The sequence below is a fragment of the Heterocephalus glaber genome, unplaced genomic scaffold (assembly GCF_053883595.1).
Source record: "Heterocephalus glaber isolate CG9 unplaced genomic scaffold, H.glaber_assembly_v1.0 deba00000122, whole genome shotgun sequence".
NCBI classification, from domain to species: domain Eukaryota; kingdom Metazoa; phylum Chordata; class Mammalia; order Rodentia; family Bathyergidae; genus Heterocephalus; species Heterocephalus glaber.
The window spans coordinates 8709168-8732651 of record NW_028258138.1 but is presented as its reverse complement, the minus strand read 5'-3'; the positions used below and the strand labels follow the sequence as shown (position 1 = coordinate 8732651).

Sequence of the window (23484 nt, the reverse complement as noted above, 5' to 3'; positions counted from 1 at the left end):
CTGGCGGTCTGTTAATTCTGTTATGAGCAAAAGGGAAGGGATTTGGTGTAAATTCCCCTCTGGGGCAAGTTTGGATCTTTAAAAGTAACTAAAGTTCTTTTTCATGTTTTAAAAAGAAAGCCAATTATGTAAGTATATGCACTCTTGCAGTAGTAGGTCAAAGAAATAATTTTCATACATGGAATAGCCTAGATACAGAACACCAGACCACAGATGCACTGGATTTGAGTTATGCCGGGTTTTGGGGGTTTGTGAAGAGAAGAGACTAAGTCCCATCAAAGGGTCCTGGTTTTTGAAAACAAGGAAAGTTGGGGACTCTCAAGACCGAAGGTCTTATTTATGCTGACAGGGTTCTGATGACCGAGCAAATTTTAATGGACAAATAATAGTAATCTCTACCATTTTCTTTCTTTCTTTCTTTCTTTTTGGTACTGGGGATTGAACTCAGGACCTTGTGCTTGCGAGGCAGGTGCAGTGGCACTGAGCTAAATCCCTGGCCCTACCATTTTCTGAGCTACGATGAGCTCCAAGCCTGTGCCAAAGGCTTCCCTTGCATTATCTCATTTAATCCCACTGTTAATGCTATTCAGCTAGGGGATTTTATCACCTTAGGCTTACAGAGCTCAAACAACTGGCTCAAGGCCACATAAAGTGGAATGGTGAAAGTAATCCTTTGACCCTGCTGTACAGAGCAGACAGTCTTTGAATTGTGTGCATATAAAAAAAATGTTCTTCACATTTCTCATGTAAGAAATTTCATAGACAGTGAATGACTGGTTTTGTTTCTGGCGGGCAGCCGCCTCTCCCTCCTCAACAAGGGGATTTGCAAACAGGTCCACTCTGAACGTGTGGTACAAGAAAAGTAGTTGCTTTGGAGACACGGAACCCAGATAGATGGATAAATATTTCAATGCCTTTTCCAGAATGGTACTTAAGGAGCAGAGTCCATCTCAATTTGGGTTTGAGCCCATGGCCTTATGGTTTAAATATAAAATGCATTAAAGCCGTTTATTTAGAGAGCCATATGCCATTTTTAGGGAGCAGCCCCATTTCTCCCTCTGACTTTAGCAGGAGGACAATGTAAATAGGTGTCTCAATGCTGTCATTAGTATTCATTATTTATTAGGATTTGATGGTACATTCTAAGCCAGCCAGGACAGTCACGTGACCCCTCGGGAAAGAACTCGACTCTGAGGATGGCACTTGCTGGTGTGCAGCCTGGATACCGTGGCCAGGGTGAGAAAACAAGTGTAGGAGAATCCCGCTCTGCTCAGGGGCTCTGAAGGTCAAGGATGCAGAAGCAGATCTGCACTTCCAATTCAGAAAAATCCAGAATGATGCTGCTGTGTGAAGTCTCTCAAAAGTCACTTCTAAAGCATAAGGTGTGACCCACTCTTTGACTAATGAATACAAAGAAAAGAAAAGAAACGAAAGAAGGAATAGAACCAAATAACTGGAAAAAAGAGTACTTTGTGCATAAAAAGGGCAAGCAGAGTTTCCGGATGATTTCCTTCTGATTTGTATAGCCATTCTCCGAATCTGAGTAACTAACTTCGGATTGTTGTTTGCTATTCATAAACGTTTGAAAACCCCTGGCCTAAAATAATTGTTTTTCTTAGTACTCATCTTGTCCCAGGAGTTACATAGTTTCGTGTATAAATGTGACTCTCTAGTTCTCCTAACCTCTCTGTGCCTCGGTTTTCTCCTTTGCCAGGTCTAAAAGCTCACCATTATGAAAACCATACCAAGAAGACCAACAGAATCAGAAAGTGCTGTAGCACTTTGAGAGAGCAAAGATGGCCATCCAAGGTAAAGGGTTATTATCAGATGAGTCAGAGTGAAGCTGTTTTGAAGGCCAAACTCAAGTCATTTTGCTTCAGAGATAAGAATCATAGCAAACACTTTGTAAAATCTGTTCATTTTATAAAGGGAAAATTAGGCTTCAGGAAATTAGTTAGCTTTTTCCTCCCAAATCATAGCTGATCTGGAACCCCTGACCTGTAGATTAATGTATCATTTCTGTAACTTGCTGCTCCTCCAATAGCCAGTTTGCTACTTCTTGCAAAAAAAAAAGAAAAAAAAGAAAAAAAGGAGCGTCTTGTGAAATTTCATTTATAGGAAATTTACAACCCTTGAAAAGCTATGTTGATTCCCCTTTCAAAGTAGTTCCCTCATTGCAATCACATAAATTAAACTCTAGTCCCAAGAAGAAACCATAGGGACCAAGTACTATGTCTCCAAGAAGAGAGCGAGAATTCTCTGAAATTCTCAAGAGATAATGCAATAAGATACAAAGAGTAAATATGTCAAGTAGACGTTTGTCTTTAAATGGTATTGGAAAGGAAGAAGGAAGAATGTTTCTTTCCTCCCTATAATGATATAAACTGAAAGTAAGGAGACAGCCAAAAATGTCACACTAACTGTGCTATTTGTCTCTCCAGGGGAAAAAGTGGTGTAAAACACAGACTTGGATGCTATAGCAAGGTTGTTGCTCAATTTTATGTTGTAACGCTACTATAACTGTCACTGAGGGCCGGGATGGCAAATATTGCATCAACTCCTGTGCAAGGTGTTTCCTGGGCTTTGCAGAGAGAGACGCAGGGGAGGCACAAACTTTCTTCTTGTGAAGGCCAGATAAAGCCTTCTGCTCTCACCACTATCTCTCAGTGTTGAAGCTGTAGATAACAAGTTTCACACCCCCTGCCGATGTCCTGCTTTCCCAATTGGTAGGTCTTTATTGCTTAAGTCTTTTGTGTTTATTTTATCAGACACATTTTATCATTTTTCTCCAATGCCCTTTGTCAAAGTCAGCCTTTGAACTTCTTTTGCATATATATCAAATGGGACCAATGATTCTGGATATGTAAGAGGCTTATTTTATAGTGCTAAAGAAAGAGGAACAGAGCCATGGATCTTTCTGTTAGAATAGATCTCCCTGGCACTGGTGTGTCTATGTTTGTGTGCACATGGAAGGTGAGTGGTAAGATGTATAGTCTTGCTCTTTATCTTTAGAGCATAATTCAATTGATTACCCTACACAAACATTTTATGCTTTTTTTTTTCTTTTTTTTTTTTTCATGAATTAGACCTGAATCCTGGGGCAGTGAAAAAATGCTAAGGGCTACTTTGTCTTAGACTGCGCTACAGTTAAGTGAGTAAAAGTTGGACTGAGTTCAGTGTCTGATCTTGGGATTCCCTGTACATACAGTGCACTAAGGTGACTCAGATTTCTTCCCTCACAGCTGTGGTCAGTGACAAGGAGTGCATCAGACTCTCACTTTGCTCTCATTTGGCCTGGTGGCCTCTGGAAATGAGGGCCAGTTCCTGTGCAAGAGTTAATGCTTGTTCACATTACTTGTATCTTCTTAATATGGGAAACAGAATGCATTTGGGGCACAGCAGATGGGTTTATAGCCTCTCTCTCTCTCTCACTCTCTCTCTCCCCCTCCCTCCCTCCTTCCCCTCCTTCCCCTTCCTCTTTCTACGTGTCTTATGTAAAACCCTACTGTGCAATTTAAAAAAAAAATCATCATTCTCAAAAGGAGGAAAGACAGGAACGGATTAAGAGGGTGGCACTTTGTCCTTCTCTGGGCATAGAGGCCACAAACTACCACAAACACAGAGAATTTCCCTGCATGGACCCTCTTAGAGAAAAGAGAAAAGAAAGAAAAGGAGAGGAAGGAGAGGAGCAGAAAGGGAAGAGGAAAGGGAAGGGGAGGGAGGGAAGGGAAGATGTTCTCTGCAGACCTGCGTGTCTCTAGAGGGTGCTGTGGAGGGTGCTGACCTCCTTTGCTGAGTCAAGAGGCCCTGCCTAGGCAGGTCCCCAAGTGTTTGGCTCTAGCATGGCCATTCTCACAAAAGGGGATGAGTTTACTTCATTGTTGCAAACTACAGAGGAGCTGACACATCTCAGTGAGATTAAACTTTGATCATTAGGGTTTTGGATCTTTAAACAAATTCCCTGTTTACATCATATCTCTCTCCCTCCTCCTCTGTTCCTTCTACTTCTCCTCCTTGTCCTCCTCTTCGTCCAGCTTTTCCTTCCTCACTGTTACCTTCCTGGGTGTGAACAGGCTGCTCACACCTTCAGTGGAGTGAGGAACACCCTCAGGCCAGTGTGGCCAGGAAATGGATGGCTCCATTGAGGGCTCCAGTGTGAACCTAATCACAAATTTGCAAGATGCTCTGAGATCTGGTCCTCCAAGCCAGCTCCAACACTTATTCACCGTTCTGCTCTCCCTTTCCTGCCGGCTCCCTGACTGCTCCACTGGCCCCGGCCTGCTGTCCCAGGAAACCAGTCTCCCTTGTGGGTCTGAGTCACGCGGCATGGCTCCCTGGTGTCTGGGAAGAGAGCACAGGGCTATCACGTCTTTTGCTTTCCCCACCTCCCCACCACTGATTAGAGCACTCAAAACTCTTCCAGGCCCTGTTTTTCTCCTTTTGGTAATTTTCAGATTGAATCTTCAGTGATGGAGATAATTTTCAGAATTTTTTTTTTCTGGCAAAGAATTCATTTGGGCTTCTGGGAACTAAGAACAAATGAACTGTCTTTCTAAAGTCAAGAAGTGCATAATGAAAGCAAAATGCACGGGCAGAAGCCACTCTTGGCCTTTGTGCTCTCTGTCACCAGCCCTGAACACGAGGGCGAGAGGGTGCAGCTTGTCCTTCCCCACTGGAACTTGGCAGTGGCTCTGAGCATGTCCACAGAGGACGCTGGACAGAGTCCAGGTGCTGACATCTGAGTGGGTGCTGTCTTCAGTCCTCATCCCTGGCCAGCACAGTGCCCAGGGTGGGCATATTTCCGAATCCCAGGGTGTTTGGACGCCTAATGCTCACGCTGGCATTTTATTTAAATATTGTATAGCTTTTCAGAACAAGACCCACACAGAGGCCTGGGGTTTGCTAGGGATTCCTGGGGGCAGTAGGAGAGCTCAGATTGTAAGGAGTTGCTTGTAGGTTTAGACTTACAAAGCTGCTGCTTCTTGTGGTGGCACAGGACCCGGGGGATAAAGAGTGCCATGGTTTAAGTGTGCAGTGACCCCAATGACTCATTTTAGGCTTTGATCCCCAATGCAGCAGTGCTCTGAGGTTGGGCCTGGCTAGGTAACTGGCTTATGGGAGCACCATCCTCATCAGTGGATTAATCCATCGGATGAGTTCAGAGCTAAATGGGATATACAGAGGCGGAGACTAGTTGGAGGAAGTAGGTCACTGGGGATGTGCCTTCCAACGGTGTAGCTTTCTTCTGGCTCTTTCTTGCTCTCTCTGCTTCTCCACCTTGGAAAGGGGGATCTTATGTACAGGAGGCACAGAGAGGAGAGAGGCCGTCAAAGTAATTTACCTAACAGTCATTTTTGAACCTATATTTGGATAGAGGAGCAGCTTGCAGTCTGCTTGGCATTGGAGTCTGTAATGGGGACCAGGAAGGAGCTTCCTTTCTGGCCAGCTCTTCTTCTTCTAGCATCTCCTCTGTGTACTGCAGAGGCCTCTTGGCCATGCATCCAGCTTCAGTTTTTGTTGTTGTTGTTGTTGTTGTTGTTGTTTTGGTACCAGGGATCAAACTCGGGACCTTGTGGTTGTGAGGCAGGCAGTGGAACCACTGAGCTAAAGCCCCGGCCTCAGCTTCAGTTTTTTTCAGGGCTACTAAAATGTTATCAACTAAAGTACTGTATTAGCTAGAATAACTCCTCTTCTTATCCCTGCACCATCCCTGGTATCAAATCATACCTGCTGATTTATTTTCACCATGGCTTTTGTCTTATTTAGTTTACATGTTTGTTGCATATCTTCATCCTCCAAGGGACAGACGGAGAGAATGTATGAGGGAATTTGTCCTGTTCACTGCTGGAATGAACCTGGCATTAAGAAAAGTGCTCAGAACTGAGTCAACAGTCAGTAAATACTTTTTACGAATGAATGAATGAATGAGTGAATGAATGACACTAAGCTGTGACTGCCACCTCCTCCAACCTGCTGGTATCCTAAGGCAGCTCAGATCTCAGACTGAAGGAGTAACTACTTCCAGGTGTTGAGTGGTAGAAGAAAACTCTCCCTCTGCCTTTGCTATTTGTGCCTTTGCCTGTGTGAGCCCGGAGTTCCAGGCCACCTTCGCAGTTCTTCTCTGTTTTGTGATATCCTTGGTATACTAAAGGCTTCAGAGGTTGATGCCATTAGCACCCTAAGGAAGCCCTTCCCACCACCTCTGCTTCTGGCATGTGATACCCATAACTGGCCATCAGTACAGGAGCCCCTTCCTAATATATTGCTGTGGGTGCTTTGGTTATGCAAATTATGGTTTTTCTTTTCCATATGGTAAACATTTCTGGCCAAATCAAAACCAATGAACCTCCTGTATACTCCACTGCCCTAGCCTGCTCCCCTCCTCTCACTACTACAATACTACTTCCATTGTTTCCCTTGCCTTTGGGGGTACAGGCTAAGGTGGATAGGAAGAGACCTCACAGCACCTAGGGAACCCATGTTGGATGCACACCTGAAACTCCAGGGCAACGCTGGAATGCTTTTCAGAATTACACTACAGGATGCACAGGGCTGAGTAGTGATTGGAACTGAGCCCAGTGGCCTGGATCCAGAAAACACCCAGTGCCTAGACCGAGCCAGAGAAGGAGGGACACACATTCCTTGCTTGCAGCAGAAAAGGAGCATTGCAGGAACTTTTTTCTGAGACCAGCAGGGCTCAGGGAAGGAAGACACCTGCAGGGCTCTAGAGAATCCTCTTTGGGGACAGCATTTAATGGCAACAGCAGACCCCTCCTTTCGCCAAGCTTCTTTAGCCTCACTACTTCTTCTTTACTTTTTTCTCTTTTCAATTATTTTCAATTACAATTCGGGACAGAGTGGGCATTTTGTAGCATCCCATGACACGGGGTTTTAGTCTGGGTTGGGCCCAGGGACCCTTTACGTTGTATTCTTTAATAATTCACCTGGCAGCATTGTAGGGATACTCTTAACTGCTTCTTAAGGTTAACTAATTGATTTTCTGACATATCAGTTAACAATATATTACTCTGACACAAAGTTGTGTTGCAGCTCTTGATTGGACTGGAGGGCTGCGTGGATTAAATTCAGCCCAGAGTTTAGCCTGGGAGACTCTAAAAATATGCTTCTATAAAAGGAAAGGCTTTTTACATGAGTGTTGTCTAAAAATCTAAACCATATGTCCTTTCCTGGGCTGTCAGTGAGGTAAAATATAGGACCAAGTATGTGTAGCTGCTTAGACTTCAAGCATTCAAGAGGCATGAAATAACCTACTGTTTTTCCATAAGCAACATGCTCAGGAGTGAAAGTCACCCAGGCTGTGTGGAGGGAAACAGGAGGGACTCCATCAAAATGTGGTTTGCTAAGGACACTTGGAAGAGGTTAGTCTGTAGTGAGAGCACTCGCCTCCTAGCAGGCAGGCTTTATTTGGTACCTGAGTTTGCAAGGTCCGTTCACTGAGGCCAGGTGTTGGGGATCTCACACACAGGGATGATTTCCATCAACAATGCAGATGCTATTAATGGGGACATTACGACACAGATTGGTTAAGTGGCTCACCCTAGGTCTCCTGGGGAGGCAGTGGAACGTTGGAAACAAGGACTTCCTGTCATGTTGGCCTGCACAGGGACTCGTGTGACAAACTCGTGATAAGGGTGGTTATATACCTGCCAGGAAGTCACTATGTATATTTGAACATCTACTAAACCCACAATGGGAAACTCCTTAAATTTTCCTGCAGAGGAGTAGGATTTCTTTCCCATTCTTGATGTTTCCAGCCCCATGGGTGGGGGCGGACTCTAGGGACATCTCTCTGGGTTCTCTTTCCTTCACTGAAGGAAGGAAGTGGCAGCTGAGGGAACTCAAGCCCCTCCTCTATTCCTCTTCTCAGGGCTGGTGCCTGCAGGAAATACACCTTTTGGTCTGTGTCTTCATGTGACTTCTTTTGCAGGCCCAGCACTGGCTCAGCCGTGCCCGAGACAGGTGAGCCTGAGGAATCCATGCTGCTATGCATTGAAAACCCTGGGAGGGCTGCTGTCACACAGTCATAAAGCTGGCACTGTGACTTGCACTTGTCCTGCTTCTTTCTGTCTATATTTTAAGTGATTTGGAACTCAGGAGAGCTACCACTCATCTGATGCCCTTCAAACTTTAGCAACTACAGAGAAATCTGAGCATAGAACCAGGAAAAACAGTGACAGCCGAACAAACCCACTTGAACTTGACATGTACAAAGCTGGTGTGTTCCTAGTGTGTTCCTTACCCTGGGCTGCTCATTTACTGTTTCCTGAATTAACGATTGAGGATAATGATTCCTCCTTTATAACAGCATTATGGTGATTCAATGAGATTTTGCATGAGACAACTCTTAGACTAAATTTACGCTTGCAGTTGCTCCACCAATGGAACTTGAACTGTTTTCTATTTTAAAGTACCAGAACAGAGATGTAGAAAAAGTGCTTAAAAACCCTCCAACATTTCCATATTGTGCTATTTTAGTTTTTAATGTTTTGGGAGCATCTTAAATTCGGATTGAGATTTATGGAATGATTAATGATTACCTGAAGAAACAAGGGTGCATCCTCTAAGAAAGGAAGTACAGGAAGCACCACACAGGTGAAGTCAAGCTCATCACTGACCTGATTCTGCTAGGATGAGTACATGATAGTCTGTGGATAACTGGGTTATGATTTCTCCCTCCTTGCTTAGCCTCAACCTAAGAACCCTCAAACCTGTGTAAGTTTAAAGCCTCGTGCTCTTAGAATCTGTTTTGATTGCATAAAATGGTTGTTGAGGCTTGCCCCAAGGGAGGAAAGCATTTTACAATCACGTGAAGAAGCACTGTATGCAAATATAAGATGTTCCTGTGAATATTCATATGACTTTGAATTTGGTGTGTAACCGTGTTTGTTGTTTCTTGTCAAAGTGGAAGGTGTTGTCAGACTAGAGAAACAAGTGCAGAAGATCAATAATGTTCGGTGGCCCATTCCAGAATTATTTTTAAATATTATTTAAATCTCATTTTTCTAAGTCGATGCTATTTCGTTGAGAGAGAGAACAAATATTAATATAAAAGTATGAAAAAGAGTTTCTGGGGTCTGAAATGATGACTATTAACATTTTCACTCTTTTGGGCAGACTGGGGATTGAACCCTAGATCTTCATTGTGAGCTACACCCCAAGCTCTTTTGATTTTCTGAGACAGGGTCTTGCCTCTTAGGAAGACAAGGTCCTGGTCAATTGCCCAGGCTGTGCTCAAACTTAATCCTCCTGCTTCAGTCTCCTAGCATGTTTTAGAGGCGTGTGCCACCATAATCTTTAGATTTGAAAAGCTTTTACCCCCTGAAATAGGTTGTCCTCTTGACTCTTTTAGGCTATGACAATGAGAGATCCAAGGCAGATTCAATAATGGATAGTCTGTATGTTATTTAGGTTAAGAATAGAAAAGGATTCTGTATATGTGTGTGTATGTGTGGGGAGGGGACTGAGGAAAGAGACATGAATTATTTACCATGGCTCTAGAGATGGAAGAAAGCTTTAAGATTTTGCTGAAGTCACTGATTGATTTTCTGACACAACAAGTAAAATGAAACTCCAGTGGCCCACTGGTATTGCATGTCAGACACACAATCTCCTGTCAAATGCAGAGGTGGGTTTCAGTTGCTGGAAGTTTGTGTTTCAGGGGAAGGAGGAAGGATGGTGATCTCTGTTGTCTGATAATTAATACACCCCATAAAGTCTTGAAGAAAACAACAAGGCATGCATTCTACACTCAATTAATATAATACAAGCGTTTCCAGTCCTATTCTGGGCATTTTGGGGGGTAAGGCAACATCTGATGAGGGCCTGGCTGTTAACCCTTCACAAATGCACTGTCTAGTGAGGATGGTGGATTGATCACTGCTCACAAACACTGACAGTCAAATGTAGAATGGGACACATGTGACTATCGAAATATAAAGCAAGCATGATGGGAGCATAGGAAGGGGAGACATGGGTTCTGTATGGAAGGGCTGGGGAAGAAATGATGGGCGAATTGAGTCAGGAAGGAGCATAGCGTCTGGACATGCCAAACTGGGAAAAAAATTTGAGATGGCTCGTGTGACGTGAGCAAAGGCCAGGGAGAAGGAAAGAGCAGGGCCTCCCTAATGGCACATGCAGGAGACAGCTGCAGCATACACTGGTTTAGGGAAGAGATGACTCAGGCGGGACTGAGGCTGGATGGGGAGACCAAGGACCTCAGTCAATCCTCTATTTGTGTCATTTCACTGAATGCTCATGACAGCCCTTTGGTAAAAGCAGTACAAATGATCTAATTTCATAAATAAAGTAGAAGATTTATAAAAGGTCAGTAATATCGAAGGCCACCTAGCCAGGAAATGGCAGAACCAAGATTTAGGCTCAGGACTGTCAACGGGAACACTCATGCTGTGACCCACACTTTCCTGGTAAAAATAGAAGGGGTCTTGCTAAGTTTATAGCTAAGGGTGTGGAGGCTTCTTTCCCCAGGGCAAGTGAACATCATATAGGGATTCTGAGTGACAGGAAAACCTTTAAAGTCATGTTTCCAGAGGATCCTTTGGGATCAGGGAGACTCACCAGTGGGTAGAGATTGGAAGGTCCTAGGCCAATGAAGACATGTGGCGGACATCTTGGTAAGAGGCTGTGGTAACCAAGAAAGAGAAGGCAGATGGAAAAGACAGAGTGCGAAAAGATACTCATAACTTTGGAAGTGGACACAGAGTAGGGGCTCAGGCATAGATGAAGATGTCCAGGTGCTCAGCCTAGGTAATGAGGAGGCTGAAACAAAACATTATAGACCACCAGGTGATTTTCAGCTGAACTCACAGAATTAGAATTCTACATTAGTATTCTACATCCTAATTTTGAATGTGTGAGTATTAGATTATTACCCAGTAAAAAAGACACTGGGAAGTGCTTTAAAAATAAATCAAATTAGGGATGCTCTTGCTAGGTGAGAAATTTAATGAAATGATAGCATCTTTTGATATTGCTGTTGCTCAAAGATAGATAGAAAGGTGGGCAGACAAGTAGAGAAAATCAGAGAAGTCTTGGAATGCTTAGTCCTCATACAAGGACTGACATAAATATGGAACTTGGCAATTACAAAAAGAAAACCAATTATCATCAATGGAACTTGGAACCAATTTGTAAGATGGCTCATCTGGACCCCAGAATAAATATTCTATTGATACATAAATAGAAGAATAAAAGATAGTTATAAGAGACCATTGTGCAATAATCAAAGTTCTTTCCTTGGTTGGTGCTCATGAGATGAGGGGATATCGGGGAGGATGACACTTCTCAACTTGAAAACTTCTCAACTTGCATTCATGACAATTGTCCCCTAAGTTAAGCATTGTGAGGCCAATGTTGGCACCCAGGGAAGCAGTCTTCCCTAGTTGCAAGGGGTATGTGGAAGTGTCTGTGTTTATCAGATTGTTTCAAAAGTTTGCTTACTTTATATATTGTGCTTTCATTGATGTCTTTGACATTTTTCTTTTTTTTGGTACCAGGGATTGAAGACATTTTTCTTTGTTGGGAGAGAATGAGTTTATAATCATGAGGGTTGCACTATAAATCTTTCACAGTTGTCATAAATGACAGGAAATAGGATATATGAAATATGTACATTACAGTTACAATATAGTGTATTTAGAGAGAGATCATAATATTTAGTATATGTAGCCCACTATCATTCTATATAAATTCACCACACATTAATAAATCACTCCTTTTACTTTCACATCATTGATGCTATGAGGTAGGTATTATTTTATACATATCTTATAGATGAAAAAAACGAGAAAAAGAGCCACCCAATAATTTGCCTAACATCACACAACTAGCAGAGCTGGGATTTGAACCCAGACACTTTGGTTCCTGTGTGAATGTTCCTAAACTAGTCTGCTAAGCTGCTTTCTTTATAACTAAAATGTAATCCTGAGCATGGATTTGTAAGTAGTACAGTTTTTGGAAAGCATGGATGGTAGGAAGAAGGGATCTGGGAAATAGGATCTCTGATCTAGGGACCAATGAGAACCAAAGTAACTAACCTCATTAAAGGTTGGATTGTATACATGCGCCCCGCTATTGGGGAACAGAGAAGGGACCACTCAGTTCTTTTGACTTCTTGACCTACTGATCTACTACACTGTTTGCTGATTTTGAATGGAAGCCCCATCCCTGCAGTGAATGTCACCAGGCACCACTGGTCTGTCATTCACTGCAGTGAGTCCAGTGGGTTTCACTCCCTTCTTAGTAACTTGTTTTCCACTGTACATCTGGCTCTCACCCAGCACATCCTCACTCTTCTGGGGGGAAAAATGATTTACCAAATTAGCATGGAGATAAAAATACTTCCCTCTTCAACTGAGTGGTCTCCTTGTAGAACTGAAACAAAATTAGATCCAGGAAGTGACAGGTATTTTGGTAACTGATGTGTGATAATTGAGCATTACTGTTATGTTAGGTTTTTTGCCTGGAAGAAACAAGGTTTGTAGAACATTAGAAAAGATTATTTCAGAGGAACCCTTTCAGGTATGAGTCAAATTGTGAAGGAAGCATGCACATTCTGTATTAGTGGTACACCTGTGAAACACGCTGGAGAAGTAAATGTGAACATCCATTCATTCAACACCTAGTTATGGAGCAGATAGTTCTTTCTAGGATCCTGCTAAAAGTACGTGGACCAGTGTGCTAAGCAAGCTAGCAGAAGCCTCTTCTCTCTAGAAGTGGACCTCCTGGGCTCAGATGGAGTGATTTTTCCCTGTGTAGGCCATTCTCAGCTACTTTCTCCTGAATATATACTTGAGCAAGTGAATATATTTTAACTCCTCATTCGCAAGACCCCAGGCTTCCTGCCACTTGATGGCAGATTATGGCCAAGTCATTATGAATGAGGATTGTTCTGTTTCTGGACAGTGAGATGACACAAGAATGAAAACATGGGGGGCCCCTGGCGTCATCTGTGGAGGGTAACTTCCAACCTGAAACACACCAAGAAATTTGCCAATTTCAGACAAAACTGAAAAGCCAGTGAGACCTTGCCTGGCATTTCCCCTGTGTCCCTCATATTTTCTCTGGGTGCCTTACATTCCTGGGGACACTTGAATTCATCTTTTGGTGTGACTCACTGGTGAAGGCCTTAACACTTGAGATTAAAGCTCTTTTAGCTTCTCACCGAAAACCTAGAGGCAAATATGCCAGCCCTGAGGCCTTGCCTATTCCTCCGAGAGGCCAGTGGGTTGGCTCGGTCACCTACATAATCCACATCCGCATGTCCACACCACCACTAAAAATACCCCTTTTGTATGCATATCAGGAGTCATATAAACATTGTTCTTCCTTTTTCTATTTTTATGATGGTTACGTATGCTTAATGTAAAATTTACCATTTTAGTTATTTTAAGTGTACAGTTTTGTGGGATTAAATACATTCTCACTACTGTGCAGCCATCAGCACCATCCAGCTCCAGACCTTTTTCATCTTCCCCAATTAAAACTTTGTACCCATGAAGCGGCAATTCCCTTTGCCTGCCTCCTGCCAGCCCTTGGTCTGCACCATCCTACTTTCTCCAGGAGATGCCTGCTCGAGGGACCTCGTACAAGCGGAGTCATACAGTATTTGTCTTTTTTCTGACTGGCTTGTTCTCCCTCAAGGTTCATCCATGTTGTACAGTGTGCCAGGATCCCTCTCCTTTTGAGAGCCAGTGCTGTTTCCCTGGATGCATGTGCCACATTTTGTTTACCCACCCACTTGATGACAGGCTTGGGTTGCTCCCACCTTTTTGCTATTGTGACCGCCGCTGCTCTAAAGACGAATGTAAAAATACAAACATTCTTATTCACTCTCTTGACAGAAAGATGCAACATTTGAGAATCTGTGGAAAGATAGAGTCATCTTAATTTAATGTCTTTGAGTACTTCTGAGCCTTTGGATGGAGGCATTTACTTGCTTAGCAGTCACGTGAAAAATGTCCTCCTCTCTTTGAGCTCTGAGCCAGACCTGGAGGGCTCCATTATGCAGAACCTGTCCCTGCTTTTACAGCTCTCCTGGTCAGAGGAGACAGAACTATGAGTGAAGTGCTCTGGGCCATGCCAGGCACCATCAGCAAGGTGTGTTCTGGTGACAAAGGAGAAGTGAGTACTTGTGCTTCCCCCTCTAGGATCTTCAGGAGGGTTGCATAGCAATGGTGACACTAGGCTGAAAGAGGCACATATGTATCATGTTGTCCCTGGCTAGGTGATCAATAGATCTTACTTTGTTTAATCCTCACAATAGCTTTTTTGGGGTGTTTTTCCCCCACATTTTCTATTAGCGCATATTGGTTGTACGGATTACTGGTTTCATCTGGGCAGATTTGTACATGCAGTTAACATGCTTGAATCATTTCCCCATCACCCTCTTCACCCCACCTTCCTCCCTAGTCTATGCACTTTTGGGGGTTAACATGTAAAATCTATTTTGATCATATTCATGCCCCCATTATCTTACACCCCATTTATCCCTCCCCCTTCTTTCCTTCCTCTTGTCTAATAATAGTCTTTCTTTTTTGGTCATCATTTTTAGATTACACATATCAGGGAGAACATGCAACATTTGTCCTTCGGAGTCTGGCTTTTTTCACTCAGAGTGATCACCTCAGGATCTGTTCATTTTTCTGTAGATGACAAAATTGTGTTCTTTTTATGGCTGAATAATATTCTCCGGTGTACCATACTATATTTTTGTTATCCATTTATCTGCTGATGGGCAGCTAGCCTGGTCTCTCAATAGTTTTTCCCCTAAGGGTTCACAACATATTTTCTGCCTAATTTGAATCCCCAAGGTTGAGAAGGCTGTGGCATAATGAGTTGGAAAACATCAAAATCATGTTTACAGAATAAGTAAACAACTATTGTTGACTGAGTGCTTCTTCCAAGCCGGACATGATTCTAAACACTTCACATATACTACCATACTAAACCTTCCCAACAATCTTTAGATACAAATTATACAATTATTCTTTTTTATTGAGGAAGAAATTGGGTCCCAATGAAAACAAGCACATTGTTTGTGGTAAACATAGCTAGTAATTGGCAGGGCCATTGATGTCAAATGTATGTAGGCCCCAAACTGTCAATGGTCACTATCAATGTCCTATTCATGTATCAGACCCTTAAGGTCCACTTTTCCTCAGCACGACACAGTGAAGCTCTGGATCAATCTTCTCATGGGACAGCCTGTGGTAGCCATTATGACAGGTGGCTGTGCAGCTCAGTATGCCCAGAAAGAAAAGACAAACTATCAGGCACCCAGGGCTGTTGATTCCTTTTCATCGCATGCAACAGTGAAGAAGAAATATCTATATTTAAATTGTGTTCTTCGTTAGCCTTGTGGTTTTCATTTCTTTCCAGTGCTCAGTTGAACTCGCGAAGACACTGAGTAGCAAGGACCTGGGCCCTGAGCATCCTCCATGACAGTTATGCACATTTTTAAGTCATGACTTCACAAAAACCCATGGCACATCTCTAAAGAGTCAGAATTTGATCTCAAACAAAATTCTAGTTAGAGCTCTGACTTTAAAAAAAGCCACACCACCACCTAGTTTTTAACTTTGTAAAACCTAGAGTTCCCTGGGAATTTGAAGCGCTCAAGTGCAAAGCTGAACTTGTGGCAACTCCCACACCTACTGCTTCTCCTATCTTCCATGTCTTCTTCATTGCAATCAATGGTAATGCTGTTCCCTACTTCTCAAGGGGAAATCTCAAGTCTTTCTTATTATTGCAACTCTGCTGACTTCCCTTCTTTTCACGCATGGCTGCATGTCCTTACCCTCTCCCCACGCCAGTGTCTTTGCAGGTTTCTCAGTGCACTCCTTGGGGATGGCCTTGACCTCCAACTGCCATCTTCCATGTTCTTGCTGAGCCAGGACCCTCATATCCAAATCTGGATATATTTCTTTGCCTGAAATGCTTCTGTAACGTTCACTGCCTGGAGGCTCTGAGTGCTGGGCCCTCTGCCCCTGACTCTTACTCCTCTTCTTGTCATAAAGACATGAATCCCATTCATAAGGCTCCACTCCCAGGATCACTGTATCTCCCAAAGGCCGCACTTCATTACATTGGGGATTAAGATTTCAATATGAGTTTTGGGGCAGGGCACAAACACTTAGTACATAACATTCTCCTACCCACATTTACTGTCAAGATCTATCCCAGCGAAAACTCATATACTCTGCAAACTGTCTCATGCTTCTAAAATAATTTTTTTTGTAAATTTCTGTAGCACTGGTAGTTTGGGTCATATATATGAAAAAAATTTGCAAATCTTTTATTATTTTCTAATAGTAACATGAAAGTTTATTTTTTGCCTCCTCAAAATTTTTTTTTTTTGGTACCAGGGATCAAACTGAGGCCCTTTTACTTGGGAGGCAGGCAGCGGAACCACTGAACTAAATCCTCAGCCCTCCTCAACATTTTAGATTGAACTGTGTCCTCCTGAAAGATATGTTGAAATCCTAACCTCCAGTACCAATGCATGTGACTTTATTTGGAAATAAAGTCTTTGCACTTATAATCAAGTCAAGTTAAGGTCATTAGTGTGGGCCCAAATTCAAAATGACTAGTGTCCTTACAGGAAATAAAAAATGTCATGGGAAGATACAGACCATATAATGTCCAAGACAGAGATCAGAGGGACACAGCTGCCATGCCAACATTTGTCAGCAGCCACCTGGAGTTGGGGAAGGATAAGGAAGGACTCTACTATGCAGATTTCAGGGGGAGCATGACTCACCTCATATCTTGATTTTGTACTTCTAGCTTCTAGAACTATGAGATAGTACAGCTTTTAAAGTCACCCAGTATATTACAGCTCTAGGAAATGAATATATACAACTCTTGTTAATTGTATGTTCCTTGGAGGGAATAATACTAATAATTTTAGTATTATTACAGCACAGCCCAAAAAAGTGTCCAAGAAATATTTACTAACTGATTGTTGAATAGCTGTGTGGCAGGGGGGCAAGAGGGCTTACGATTAATTTCTGGACACAAAGTCATCTGTGCTTCCCAAGCGACAGGGCTGCAGTGTTATTGCCTTGTGGATCTCATTTGCCCATGAAGAAGCTGTGCATCTCTGTCATTTAACTTCCCTCTCCATGGACATTTGAAGCAAAAGTGAGGACGGAATATACATGCAATTGTTAGCAGAAGTTATTGGGAGAGGGTGATATTTTGGGTGATTTTGATTTTTTTGCTTTAGTTGGAAAGGAGCATATTTGCCTTTCATAATGAAAAAGGTATTTTTTTTAAAAAGGCAAATATCTTGTGGGCCTAATATGAAATGACAGCACATATTTATTATTGATTGATTAAATCTGTCAGCATTTTGATCCACAGCAAACACAAACTGGGTTTTTCTAAAGCTCCTTGGGGCCTCTCACAAAGCAAGCTTTTTAGCCAATGTTTTGAATATATCAGGTTAAGGTATGTGAAATAGTCTTTCCAAGTGGGATTTAATATAATGCAGTAAGAACTGAAGATTTAGTGAGGATTTCATTCCTAAGTATAAGGAAGAATCAGGTCATTGTTTATCATTCTTTGTATGAAGCATTTAGCTATCATTATTGGCCAGACAGGTAAAACAGATGTTCCCTGAAGACATCAGCACCTTGCACTGAATATCAGAACTACTCAACAGCAAACTATGAAGGCAGTAAGCAGTGCAGATAGTGTCTGAAAGGGGTGGCTTGGCAGCTCGCCGTGGTTTCTCTCACTGCTTTTCTTTTCCCCAGAGGTCCCGAGTCTTTCCTTTCAGCTAAAGTGCTGTCGAAAGGACAGCTGCTGGAATGAGTTATTTAGTGGGGGAAAAGGTGTGAATTCAAGCATTTCAGAGAGTTTGACTCCTACTTTATAAGAACAGAGAAAATTCATGAAGAAAATGAGCCCATTACAGAGCGAGTGTTTAAAGGATGCTGATATGGGAAAAGCAGTTGGTTCTACAAAGGACCATTAGAGAATTTTATGTTGACAGGCAGGGTTTCAGCCTCCTTTTTCCTGACCATGCTCCCCGCAACACAGAATATACAGGACACCAGGCACACAGTGTAGCACAACCTCTCATTTGTTAATCAGACTTCCCACTTGGTGACCTCTACCTATGTTGCAGCTTGTTTTACAAATACTGTACTTTGTCTTGGGTGGAAGGTGGTGGTGTCATGTGAAGACCTGGGGCCAAAGATGGCATCTCTGCAGGTCTGTGCTTTGGGTGGATGGAGGTGGGGGGTTGGGGGATAACTCACTTCTCTCAAGGATTTTCCCCCTAGCTTTGGATGATTGGCTTGTGTATTCAGACCATGAATTCAGTAAGGTTCTCTCACCTTGGGTTTGCCATTTACTTTCACATTGATAGGAGCTTCCAAAACCATAGTATCCTACAATGAATATTTTAGAGTACAGTAAAGATGCTATTAGAGTAGATTTCATATGATGGCTGTCACATTGTAGGTGAAACATGTTATCTGAGAAGAGCTTGTTTTGGGAACACAAATGAATGCATCTTGCATTGATAATATTCAGGGGTTCAAATCCAGTCATAGCTTGTGGATGGACTAGCCAGTTGGCTCTGGCTGTGTCTCTTCTAGAAACTTAGTCCTAAAAATTACTGCATGATATGATTACCTGGAGTGTTCTTTAAAATCATGACGCCCAGTCTATTTCCCATATCAAATTAAATCAGAATCTCTGAGAGTAAGAGCTGACCATTGCTTTTTAAAAAAACCTCTCCAAGAGAATCCAATAAGCAACCAAATCTGAGACCCACTCATTACTATAGAGTAACACTGTCTATGAATAGCCATTGGTTTCGATATATAAATAAATATCATTTAAAATTAGCTCCTCACAGCTTGAGGAACTACATAATGAGTTCACGGGCAGCCTGAACTACATACTAAGACCTTATCTCAACAAACAAACAAACAATGAGTTCCTCAGTTGCAAAAACCAAATTTCAAGTGTTCAATCGCCATTTGTGGCTAGTGGTTACCATACTGAATTGCGTAATGTTAAGGAACATTCACCATCATTGCAGAAACTTCTGTTGGATTTTCTAGAGTCTGGAGTTCTAAACTTACATCTACTACTTCAAATCTGTATGTTTTCCTTGTGCAGAGACCATGCTAATTGTCTTTGCACTGCTCCAATTTTAGTATATTTGCTGTCAAAGCTAACACTAAAACTTTAATCTGAATGAATAATGAATGGCCACACTGCCAATAAGAATTTTGAGTAAATATTCTTGCCATAGAGGTTTTTAAAAAGATCTTGACACTCATCTCTGAAGGGGTCAAGTTACAGCTAGGAGGCTAATTAGAATCATTTAAGGTTTTCTGGCCAAAGCTACCCTTTTCTTGGGTAAAAGAGTCTGTTGTGTAGTTTGAAACAGTAATGTGCTTTCTCGAGCCCACCTCACTGGGCCCACTAAAAGAAACAGTCCCTGAAGAATGTACTGGTAAATTCTTGGGCTCAGGGAGGCCTCGGAGTCTTGCAAGTTTATTTCTCTAGATCTCTTTGGGATTTAACTTTGCAAGTAAATCTCCTTTAAAAATCCCCATTCTCAGACCTAAATCCTTGGTGCTATAGGAAGCACCTAGGCATGTCCCCTTTATCCCAGTTCTGTAGATTAACTTGAATCAACTCATCGCCAAAACACAGAAGGTGAGAAATAGATTTTCTCTTGAACTTAGCAATGCAAATTATTAAATGCCATCATTCTTTAGAAAAATCAGATATTTAAATTAGGGCTTTCAACAAGTTACGACTTTACCGCAATGTATTTATTTAAGAGTTTGATTGTAAAAGGCTCCCACAGCATGATTATAGAATGAACCATCTCGGGGAAGAACACAAATGTGGGCTCAGTGGTTTACTTGGAAATAGGATAGCCTTGATAATTTGACTCCATTTGAAATCACAGAAATAGATCCACTCCCAAAAAACATTTTTTAAGGGATAGTGGGTGAAGAGTAATTGAGAAAGGATACTGATTTATCTGCTTTTTATCTAAGAGCGATTCTCAAATGTTTTATTTATTATAGATCTTATTATTGAGTTTCATGATTCCCAAGGTTCCCAGATCAATGCCTTGATAGAAATACATTTGGCCGAACAACATGACCACCAGTGGAGAGACTGGTACTGGTTTTGATGAAATACCAACAAGGAAACAATTTTAAAATATTCAATAGACTATCATCGGAGAAACACAAGTGACCTGAACAAAAACCTTGTTTTGCAAGAGACAAAGCTAAGAACGGATGGTCCCTCAAGAAGATCTTACTTTAATATTCTATACCCAAACTACTCTGTTGCAATTTTCTATGCCCTTCAAACACACACACACACACACACACACACACACACACACACACACCCACACGGTCCTTACAGTGAGTTCTTCAGAGCTCTGAAAGGTGCCCTGTAGATATTCTTTAATTGTTGTCATCCTGGACAATTCTGAAACTTCCCCAGTATTTAAGTATTAATATATCCCCTCTTCACCATTCAATATCAATCACTGTAGCAGATATAAGACAGATATAAGACATGATTCTTTGTTCTTTAGCAATAAATACTATAGCTTTTAAGGAGACATAAGAAAATACATCTGTATCTATGTCTCTCTATATATCCTCACTCTACTAAAATTCTTTCTGAGATGAAAATTTGAGGTTTGAAAAAAGGAAAAAATTGCAAGTAAACCATGTTTAGAGGCAGTTTCTCAATTCCAAGGCCGTACGACTTCTTTGATTTTAGGACATGACAGTTTTTACCCCCAACTTCACCCCTCAAATTTCATTCCTAAATCTTCTGAACAACTCATAGCTAATACCTGAAGAGTTCATAAAGCAGTCTCAATGGCAGTGAGCAATGCTGGCTAGAACTGGCAGGAGAAAATCCATCATGGTTACCTGCTTGATATGTGGGCTGGAATCAGATGGGTTTGTTGTCTAAGGATTATCTAATTTACCTCTGAGCTGTTCTGTGTGATTGTTGGAGCCCAGCACCCTGATGAATACATAAAAGGAAGTTTGAAGGGATTTGTGGTAGTTTGTCCTTGCACACCTGTTCCTCGAGGTGACTCAGTCTTTTAAAATTCCTCTAATAATATTATTATTTTTCTAAGTGTCTGGAAGGTAGTGTCTATGTTTGCTGAAGATTGTTTACATTTGAAAACAAGTTCATCAACATGTCGTTTTCTTTCAAAGCAACTGACAGCAGCAGTGAAACAGTCTAAATCCAAGTTAGATCCTGCTTCCTTTTTCTCACAAGATGACTAGAGGAAGAATGACCAAATAAAGTATACCTGGAGTCCCAAATCTGATTGATTGGTACTGGCTGAAAAGACGATTCTGAGACCACAACTGAGTACAATGGCAAGGAATGCTGTGATCAATCATTAATTTTTGTAGTAAGCAAGAGGGGAAGATGTGGCTTTGTGCATTAAAAATAGTTCCAGTCTCTGGAGTAGACAGTTAAGCATGTAGAGGGCATAGTGGAAGATAAGGTGGCATAGGATTGTTGGATCCGTGTTGGAAGAGACCTTAAAAGGCTGTCTGTAATGTCTTGTGCAGGAGAGGGTCATGGAAGAGTCTTGAACATGAGAAAAATTTGATCAGATTGAACTTTTAGGAACTCAACTTGGTGATATGTGTAAAGTATAGTAAACTGAACCAGGAGAGGCTAACCCATAAGCTTGGAGCCTAAATAAGAAGAGGCAGGGACAGGCCAGACAGAGGAACATCAGAACTGCCTAGGAGCTGATGGAAACCATCAGATTCTTATTTTGGTTGATTGAGAGGGTGTTTTAATTTGTAAAGAGGATTGATAGTAATTTATAGAAAAGTTTGGTTTTCTTTTTATCATTGCTACATAAAATGATTATCACACCACCATAAACATTAAACTGTTTAATAAAACAAGATAGCAGCAAATAAATTAATCAAAGTAAGGAGGAGGAGGAGCTAGCTTTGAGGGAAAGAGGACAATTTTTTTTAGGTATCCTGAGTTATGGGTGTTGGTAGAGCTTTAGAGGAAATGTCCAATGGTAAGAGAGCCCCCTGGTCCTCTTCAAAACTACTGCTATACCGCTGATGTGCCCTATATACTGCGTTTCATGTAGCTGTTTTAAGAAGCTCCTTTAGAAAGCCAAGCCAACGCCTTGCCCTACTTAAAACAATTATCATTTATTAGAACTCTGTTACACAACATTACTTGTGATACAATATTTAACTCAGCTTTCATGGCTCCCTAATATTTGGCAACATCTTGCCTGAGACAGAAGCTGAAGCTCATCAGATGGTCCCCAAGTCTCGTAGCAGAACTGGGGTTCAAACCCAAATCTTCCTTTCTCTGAACTTTTTTCCTGTATCATTTCTCCCTACTGCCTCTCATCACTAAGTAAGATATTCTAGGAAATGGTCATCCTATGCTGCTTTTTCATGTTAACTGATGGTGCTTAGAGGACCGTTTATCACTCCCTGAATTTTCTATACTCTTTTCTGTGTTAGTCAGCTTCCCATTACTATAACAAATGCTCAAGACAATCAACTTATGAAGAGAAAAGGTTTATTTTATCTCACAGTGTTGGAAGTTTCTGCCTATAGGTTGGCCCTGTTACTTTTGGGCCTATGGTGAAGGAGTATGTATGGCAGAAGCCTGTTCACCTCATGGCCTAGAGCAGAGAGAGAGAGAGAGAGAGAGAGAGAGAGAGAGAGAGACCAGGGTCCCAAATTCCCTTTCACATCATCAATGACCTAAAACTTTCTCCAGGCTCAACCTCTGAAAGGTTCCACCACCTGCCAGTGCCACATGGGAGATCAAGCTTTTGAGTATGAGCTTTTGGGAGATGTTCCCCATCCAAACTAGCAAACACTTATCAGTTTCTCTCATCTTTGCTTCTCTGACCAATTAGCCACTTCCTCCTACTTCCCTGCCATCTCTACTCACTGTGTCCTCTTTTAGATGTCCATTTCTGTTTATCTCCAGAGTACAGACACTTGCATGTGCATAATGATCACATGCATTTGGAGAAATGCTATAAGAATTCGTGTAAAGAAGTGTGGGACAAATGTGGATGTAATGTAGTGTGTGGTCAATCAAAGCTGCTTGCTTTACAGAAATTGTAAAGGGACGTGCACAAGATGTAACTATTTTGGAAAATTAGTTGTTGAGACCACCTTGATGGTAGAATTGATTAGAACTAAATACTTAAATACCAGCCTTAAATACTCACTTGCCTTCTACAGAGCTGTCATTTCAAGTGTAGTAGGGGATGCAAGCTAGGTACATGATGCAAACAGCACTGTCAGTAGGAACCAGTGTTTCCAAATATCTATGTAAGTAGATCAAATTACATCCAGAACTAGGCTCTGATGCTCTTTACATTTATTTTTCATTGACTAGGTTTCTAATGTTTTA

The 23484-nt window shown here is 41.8% G+C and overlaps 1 protein-coding gene and 1 non-coding gene across 5 annotated transcripts in view; both read right to left on the bottom strand.

The window, feature by feature from the left end:
- Runx1 (RUNX family transcription factor 1) overlaps positions 1-23484 on the bottom strand; it is a 237047-nt gene that overhangs the window by 104801 nt on the left and 108762 nt on the right. The gene's annotated exons all lie outside the window — the stretch shown is intronic.
- Positions 19131-19238, bottom strand: LOC147830330 (U6 spliceosomal RNA). The gene has a single exon (XR_015439466.1). It is a non-coding gene; the product is annotated as a U6 spliceosomal RNA (small nuclear RNA).